General features: G+C 35.8%; 1 non-coding gene across 1 annotated transcript; it reads left to right on the forward strand.

Moving 5' to 3' along the window:
• Positions 1 to 8,617: 8,617 nt before the first annotated feature.
• LOC131171599 (small nucleolar RNA R71) lies at positions 8,618 to 8,724 on the forward strand. The gene has a single exon (XR_009142259.1). It is a non-coding gene; the product is annotated as a small nucleolar RNA R71 (small nucleolar RNA).

Genomic DNA, 8,724 nt, shown 5'->3' on the forward strand with positions numbered 1-8,724 from the left:
CATCTTGCTTCTGGTAATTTTACTAATTTAAACTTATCTATTTAAGCATCCAACAACTGAATTAGGAAATTTATTTTATCAGCAAAATTTTATTAATAAGTAAGAATTTGAGGAAACTTAACATGGAGCTTGCCAACAAAACCAAATCTATATGCCTTTCTTTTATTTTTAACAGACAATTAGAAAAAACCTGAAAAAGAAAAAGTGCAAAACACACTTACAAAAAAGCAACAATCTGCATAACCAAAAGATAAACAAACAAAGACCAAAATGCACAACAGGGCAAAAACAACAAACCAATGGCAAGTGTAGTAGCAATATCTGCAAAGAAACAGCAGCTACGTACAAGTTGATGTGGCCCAACCGCAAGTGCACGGGTCGTACAAGTAATATAGAAAAGATATCGTTCCCACGAGGAGTTGTGTTAATGATTGAATTTTTGATATAAAAAGTTGACTAAATTGAACTATTTTTGAAATTAAAGCAATCAATTAATGTGTATTGGAGAATGAAATCTATATGTGCAAAATCAATAATCAATTCAACTATGTAATGATTTAACTAAATTTTGCATCAAATTAAAATAAGCAAATTCAAATATGGCAATATTCAAAATGGCAAGTAATTAAATTCGATTAAAAATTAACAATGATAAAAAGGCGATTCCGGAGTTCGGGATTTCATATTCAAGCTATTTTGGGATTTTTTAAATTGGTTATCCGATCTTGTGGAACTTACGGGTTTTAAGGAGATTAATTCTTAAATCCTTTGAATTCCCTTTCGAGTGAGACAAAGAGTGGCTTAATTAATCTAATCCTACTTTCGTGGAGTTAGAGTTAATTAAGACCCATTAAGTTCTTTAATTAATCTGTGAATCCTCTTAATCCTTAGTCTATTTCTAGATCTAAGTTAATTAAGTCCAATTTCTTGATTATCTATCACAAGGCCTTCTCCTTTCGGTGCCTCAACCATGGATTAAGAACATCACTTAATGGGGTCCTACACTAAGCATGTCATTAAGCACACAAGAAATGAATAAAACTCATTAAGACCACAAAATATGGATTACCCAATCAAAATCCACAAAATATCTCAAATATTACATTCCTTACTCCAGAATCTAAGGTAAAACTACTCACTATCCATAATGTTTACAAGATATTCTGAGTTTATAAGGAAATAAAGCTTTAATCTAAACTAAGAAACAAGAAACTAAACACTAGCAATGTAGGAAAAATATAAGAAAAGAAAAAAATCTCCAAATCTGGTTGGAAAGGGAGTGGGAGATGATTGTGATTCTTCAGCTGCTGCCTCCCCTATTCCTTTTCTTCCTCTACTTGCTTCCTTCCTTCTAAAATGGGATAAGGGTCCTTTTTATAGCTTTTTCTGACATGGAGCCCTAAAATGGTGTGTTTGAGGAGGGATTTTCTGAGGGAATCTTCTGCCAACTCATTAATGAACTCTTTGTGGGACTGCATAAGTGGACTGCATAAGTCATGCAGTCCCTTATGCAGTTTTCGGCTGGTTTCTAGTTCACTTATGCGAAACTGCATGACTTGGCGCATAGGTTATGCACAATTCCGTGAGAGTGCATAAGGGAGGCGTGAATCTGCATAAGCTATGCACTCTCCTTATGCACAATTCGGCAGGTGTTGGAACAGTGTTTCTTCTCCTCATGCGGATCTGCATAGCTTATGCGGCAAGTTATGCGCAATTTTGTCAATGCATATTTCAACTTGAAAACTTGTTTTTGATATCTTTGGCTGTAGAAGTCACTCCTCAATGGCAAAATTTCTTTTTAGTCCTTCAAAAACACCATTTTTCCTACAAAACAAAGTAAAAATTACAAATTAATCCAAAATTGACAATTATGAAAAACTAACTAAATAACTAATGAAATTAGCTAAAAGTGACTAATAATCAAATAAAATGGCTATGAAATTAAACCTAAATGATTATGCAAAATGTATGCATCAAATACCCCCAAACTCAAGCTTTTGCTTGTCCTCAAGCAAACTTTAAAATGTGATGCAAAATTTTTAGGGGTGCCTTATCCAAAGAGCTATGAAAATTACCTATTAAAGTAACTTAACACCCCTTTAGCCATACCAACAATCCATATATCCATCCTTTAAAATGCAAAGAATCTAGTGCTTATCCAAGCTTTCACCGCTTAGCCATCAAGTCAATTATCATTCAAAATTCCCAAACCAACCAATCAAAAGAGAGAGTCATGCTCAAAAGGAATTCTAGGACAATCAATAGTCAAAGTGTCTCTATATGGAATGATGGAATTGAATGAATGAATGAATAGTTTTCCAATCCCATAGGCAAATTTCCCACTCCCATCTCCACTAATGTAGCAAGTACTATCAAGAGATCAAAGGTCTTTTTAGGGATGTAATGGGGTCATGGGGTTCAAAATGAGGCTAAGAAGAAAGATGGGTAAAAAGGATTCAAAGCATGAGAATATTTTCAATCTTGACAACATAAGGTACACTTCTTATTTTATTATATTTTTTTTCTTCTTTTTCTCTTTTTTTTTTATATATATGGAGGAGAGAAATACACAATGAGAATTGTCAAGTGCTAGCATAGTTTACAAAACACATAAAAATGGAGGGACATTTTGATACTTTAAACTTGTATCTTGCATTTTCTTTTAATGATTGTCCCTAAAATTGCCACCCCCAAACTCATTTCGTTTAATATTTTGGGTGGATTTCTTTCATTTTGAATGACAATAGTAAAAATCACATATACTAGCATTTTTACAAGATGAAAAGCACTTCTTCTCCCTTTTATTGTATATTTTTTTCTTTTTTTTTTTTTGAATAACTCATTATAAAGTGTACCTAATATTCAATTATCCTCATGAAAAGGGGTGGAGTGTTTGGTTCATTGGCTAGGTAGCAATAAGGATTTCAAGAAAAATTAGGGATAAAAAGGCTCAAAGGGGTTTGCAAGGGTCAATTTTAATTAGGAAAAAGGGTCAAAGGTTTAAAATGAGAAGGTTTAAATAAAAGAATACCTAATCATCTCTCTCATCAAGTACAAGCTGGTATTTCGCCTTGAAAGGTTTAGAAAATTTGTTCTAAGATTGGTGAGACATCATTTGACTACCTTATATCCAATAACTCCCTCTAAACACTCCAATCTCTAAAGGACTAGTTGGGAACCATGCCATTTTGACTCAAATTCTGCAAATCAACCTTTAGCACATAAAACTCAATAAAATCTGCATAAAGTTGCATCTATTCACAAATGATGAAATGACTCCCCAAGCTATGCCAAGGAAATGCAGCATATCCACCTTGAATCCCACAACCCAAATAAGTTCAAAACTGCAAAAGTGACTCACTTACCACCATATTAACATTATAAGCACAAATACTTAAAAGTTACACACCCAACCTCACCCAGAACATAAATCATCTGCTGCAGACCCTTCCTTGCTGCAAAATGTCATTTTTCCTCTGCATAAACCAGATAGCAGCCCCTGCACAGGTTATGCAGTAAAAATCAATCAATTTGTAGGAGATTTAAAGAACATAATTTCAGGTTAAGGGTCACTCCCCAGCAGTTCACCAACCTTCCTCCATTGAAATACATCTACAAGGGACAAGATTTAACAATGTCAAAAATTGAATTTGGGGAGATTTAAGATAAAAACAAAAGCAATGTAAATAAAAGTAAATCAACAAAAACAAAATAAAAGGACTTGGGATGCCTCCCAAGAGGGCTAATTTATAGTCCTTAGCTGGACTTTTCATGTATTTCACTGAAAAGAGGTGAGGGATTGGAGAGCTTGTAACAGCTTGCTCCTTTTATTGGGTCTCCAGTTATGCAATGTTTCAATCTATGCCCATTGACCTTAAAATTCCCAGATTTTTCACTCCAAATTTCAATTGCTCCATAAGGGAAAACCTTAGAAACTCTATATGGACCAGTCCACCTTGATTTAAGTTTTCCAGGGAACAATTTCAATCTTGAGTTGAATAACAAAACTAAATCTCCCTCTTTGAATTCCTTTTTCCTAAGGTGCTTATCATGCCAAACTTTAGTTCTTTCTTTGTAAATACGGGCACTTTCATAAGCATCCATCCTCAATTCTTCAAGCTCATTAAATTGTAATAGCCTTTTCTCACCAGCTTGCTTGAGATCAAAATTCAAGGTCTGAATGGCCCAATATGCTCTATGTTCTAGTTCCACAGGTAAATGACAAGACTTACCATATACCAACCTAAAGGGAGTAGTTCCTATAGGGGTTTTGTAAGCAGTCCTATATGCCCATAGAGCATCATCTAGTTTGACAGACCAATCTTTCCGAAAATTGCTCACTGTTTTCTCCAAGATATGTTTGAGCTCTCTGTTAGAAATTTCAACTTGTCCTGAAGTTTGAGGGTGGTATGGGGTAGCTATCTTGTGCACTACACCATACTTCCTCATTAAGCTCTCAAATTGCTTATTACAAAAATGTGAACCACCATCACTAATTATAGCCCTAGGAGCTCCAAATCTACTCAAGATAAATTTCTTCAAGAATTTCACTACCACTCTAGCATCATTAGTTGGAGTTGCAATAGCTTTCACCCACTTTGACACATAGTCAACCCCAACTAGGATGTATCTATTACCAAATGAAGGAGGAAATGACCCCATAAAATCTATTCCCCAAACATCAAATAATTCTACTTCAAGAATATCATTCAAGGGCATTTGATCTCTTTTTGACAAATTTCCACTCCTTTGACATTTATCACATTCTAACACAAATTTCCTCACATCCCTAAAAAGATTTGGCCAAAAGAAACCAGCTTGCAAAATTTTACTAGCTGTTTTAGAGATTCCAAAATGTCCTCCATAATCAGAAGCATGGCAATGATGCATAATACTCTGTGTCTCCTCATCAGGAATACATCTCCTTATTAAACCATCACAGCATCTCCTAAAGAGTAAAGGATCATCCCATCTATAAAATTTTACCTCATGCAAAAACTTTTTCTTTTGTTGCCATGTCATTCCTAGAGGCAAAACTCCACAAGATAAATAATTCACCAGGTCTGCATACCAAGGTAATTTAGCAACAAGGGAGAAAAGTTGTTCATCCAAGAAAAACTCATCAATAGGGATTTCATCCATTTCTTCATCATCCAATTTCAACCTACTAAGATTATCCGCAACAACATTTTCAGCTCCCTTCTTATCTCTAATCTCCAAACCAAACTCTTGTAGCATCAGAATCCACCTAATGAGCCTAGGTTTAGCCTCCTTTTTATGGAGCAAATACCTGATGGCTGCATGATCTAAAAATATAACCACCTTTGAGTCAATAATATAAGGTCTGAACTTTTCCAATGCAAAGACAAATTGCTAAAAATTCCTTTTCAGTTGTTGCATAATTTGTTTGAGCCTCATCCAGTGTTCTACTAGCATAATAAATAGCATAAGCCTTTTTGTCCTTTCTTTGACCAAGAACAGCTCCAATTGCATAGTTGCTAGCATCACACATAATTTCAAAAGGTAGGCTCCAATCAGGTGGTTGCATGATTGGTGCAGTGATAAGAGCTTGCTTCAACCTGCAAAAGGCATCCAAACACTCTTGGTCAAATACAAATGGTATGTCATGACTTAACAAATTAGACAAAGGTTTGGCTATTTTAGAAAAATCCTTGATAAAGCGTCTGTAGAACCCGGCATGTCCTAGAAAACTTCGAATTGCCTTGACATTGGTAGGAGGAGCCATCTTCTCTATCACTTCAATCTTGGCTTTATCAACCTCTATTCCTCTGTTAAATACCAAATGTCCAAGCACTATCCCTTCCTGAACCATGAAATGACACTTTTCCCAGTTTAACACCAGGTCAGTATCTGCACATCGCTGCAAAACTTTAGAAAGGTTAGCCAAGCATATGTCAAATGAAGATCCATAAACAGAAAAATCATTCATAAAAACCTCCATTATGTCTTCAATGAAATCTGAGAAGATTGCCATCATGCACCTTTGAAAAGTGGCTGGTGCATTATACAACCCAAATGGCATCCTCCTATAAGCAAAGGTTCCATATGGACAAGTAAAAGTAGTTTTCTCTTGATCATTTGGATGGATAGGGATTTGAAAAAAACCTGAATATCCATCTAAATAGCAAAAATAAGAATGCCTAGCCAGTCTTTCTAACATCTGATCAATGAAGGGAAGTGAAAAATGATCTTTTCTAGTGGCTATATTTAATTTTCTGTAATCTATGCACATTCGTCAACTAGTCACTGTTCTAGTGGGAATTAATTCATTATTTTCATTTTTGACCACTATCATTCCACCCTTTTTTGGGACAACATGTACTGGGCTCACCCAAGTACTGTCTGAGATAGGATATATGATCCCTACATCAAGCAACTTCAAAATTTCCTTTTTAACAACTTCTTTCATATTTGGGTTCAACCTCCTCTGATGTTCAATAGATGGTTTACAATTTTCTTCTAAACTGATTCTATGCATGCAAAAGTGTGGGCTTATTCCCTTAATGTCATCTATGGTATATCCTAAGACTTTCCTAAATTGTCTCAACACTCTTAACAACTTATCAGCCTCTAAGGTACTTAAATTTGCATTTACAATTACTGGATAAGTGTTATTGGTGCCAAGAAATTCATACCTGAGCTGAGAAGGAAGTTGCTTAAGTTCTACCTTAGGTGCATATTCTTCCTTGAATGATGGTTGCTTAGATTCTGCTTTTTCCTTTTGTGTGAGTTGAAAAACTGGAGCATAAATGAATGGTGGACTTCCCTCTAAATGTTGAGCATATGCAGCCACATGAGGGTTGTCATAGTCTATGCCTCCTCCATGAACCAAACAATTTTCAAGTGGATCTTCTGGATATTTCTTTCTGAAGTGTTCTTCAACCAGCTCATCAATGATATCAACTCTCAAGCAAGTATCAGCTTCAGAATGATGCTTCTTCATAGTGTTATTAATATTGAAAACCAATTGCTCTTCACCAACTCTAAGAGTCAATTTTTCTCCCTTAACATCAATCAATGCTCCTGCTGTAGCTAGAAAGGGTCTTCCCAAGATAATTGGAATATTAGAATCCTCTTCCATGTCCAAGATGACAAAGTCAACAGGTATATAGAACTTCCCAACCTTCAGAGGCACATTCTCCAAAATCCCTTTAGGATACTTAATTGATCTGTCAGCTAACTGAAGAGAAATGTGGGTTGGCTTAAGATCTCCCATATTGAGCTTCTCATAAATTGAGAGGGGCATAAGGCTAACACTAGCCCCTAAATCACATAAAGCTTTTGTAGAGCATGATTCCCCAATGTGGCATGGAATTGAAAAACTCCCTGGGTCCTTGAGCTTTGGAGGAAGTTTCCTTTGGAGGATAGCACTATATTCTTCTGTCAAAGCTACAGTTTCATGATCTTCAAGTTTCCTCTTGTTTGAGAGAATTTCTTTCAAGAATTTTGCATAAGAGGGCATTTGTGAAAGAGCATCAACAAATGGCACATTTATGTATAGCTTCTTCAAAACCTCTAAAAACTTTCCAAATTGCTTATCAAGCTTGGCTTTGTGAAATCTTTGTGGGAAGGGAAGTTGTGGCTTGTAGGGCTCTTGAGGTATATACTTCTCTTCCTTCTCTTCAATTTTCTCTTTACATTTTTCTGCACTCTCTTGTTTTTCACTCTCATCAGTTTCTTTCTCATTTTCTCTCTTCTCACTATTTTCACTCTTCTCATTTTTTTCACTCTTCTCATTATTTACAACTTTCCCACTTCTTAAAGTAATAGCTTGACACTGCTCTCTTGGGTTTTCCTGTTGACTTGGAAGTTTTCCAAAAGACTTGGTACCTGAGGAAGATGCTTGTTGTGCAATCTGATTTTCCAGCATTCTGTTATATGTTTGCATCTGTTCTAGCCTTGCTTTCATCTCTCTCATCTCCTCATCATGCTTAGTTTGGTTAGCAAGAATCTGTTGCAATAAAGCTTCTGTAGTGGAACTTTGTTCTTGCTGTTTTGGTGGAGGATTCACATTTTTCTGCTGAAAATTAGGCAATGGTTGCCTATTTTGCTGATATGGAATTCCTTGTTGCTGTTGTGGTTGAAAATTCTGATTTGGAACTTGACCTTGTTGATTTCCCCATGAAAAGTTAGGATGATTCCTCCAAGTTGGATTATAAGTTTGAGAGTAAGGATTCCCCATTTGTTTATTTCCATAATTACCAACATATGCAGCTTGCTCTCCATAGTCTACTCCACAGCTGGTAGTTCCCTCTGCATAAGCAACTTGTTGTGAACTTCCAGATGATGATGATGAACTAACCAACATACTCAAATCTTCCATCTTCTTAGCCAAAACATTTGTAAGTGCATCAAACTTTGCATTAATCATGTTGAATGGATCAAGGTCATACATTCCAGCAACTTGCCTCTTTTGAGTTGGAGCTGGTCCTCTTGGACTACTCCAAAGATGAGTGTTCTTTGCAATTTTCTCCAATAGCTCATAAGCTTCATTTCATGCTTCATAATAAATTCTCCTCCTGTTTGAGCATCAATAATCCCTCTAATTGCAGGAGTGACATTGGTGTAAAAATTCTGATTTATCATCCATTTCGGAATGGCATGACGTGGGCATTGTCTCTCTAATTCCTTCCATCTCATCCATGACTCATAAAGAGTTTCATCCTCTCTTGGTCTGAAAGCTGTCATTTGATTCCTCAATTC

The sequence above is a fragment of the Hevea brasiliensis genome, chromosome 12 (genome assembly GCF_030052815.1).
Source record: "Hevea brasiliensis isolate MT/VB/25A 57/8 chromosome 12, ASM3005281v1, whole genome shotgun sequence".
NCBI lineage: Eukaryota > Viridiplantae > Streptophyta > Magnoliopsida > Malpighiales > Euphorbiaceae > Hevea > Hevea brasiliensis.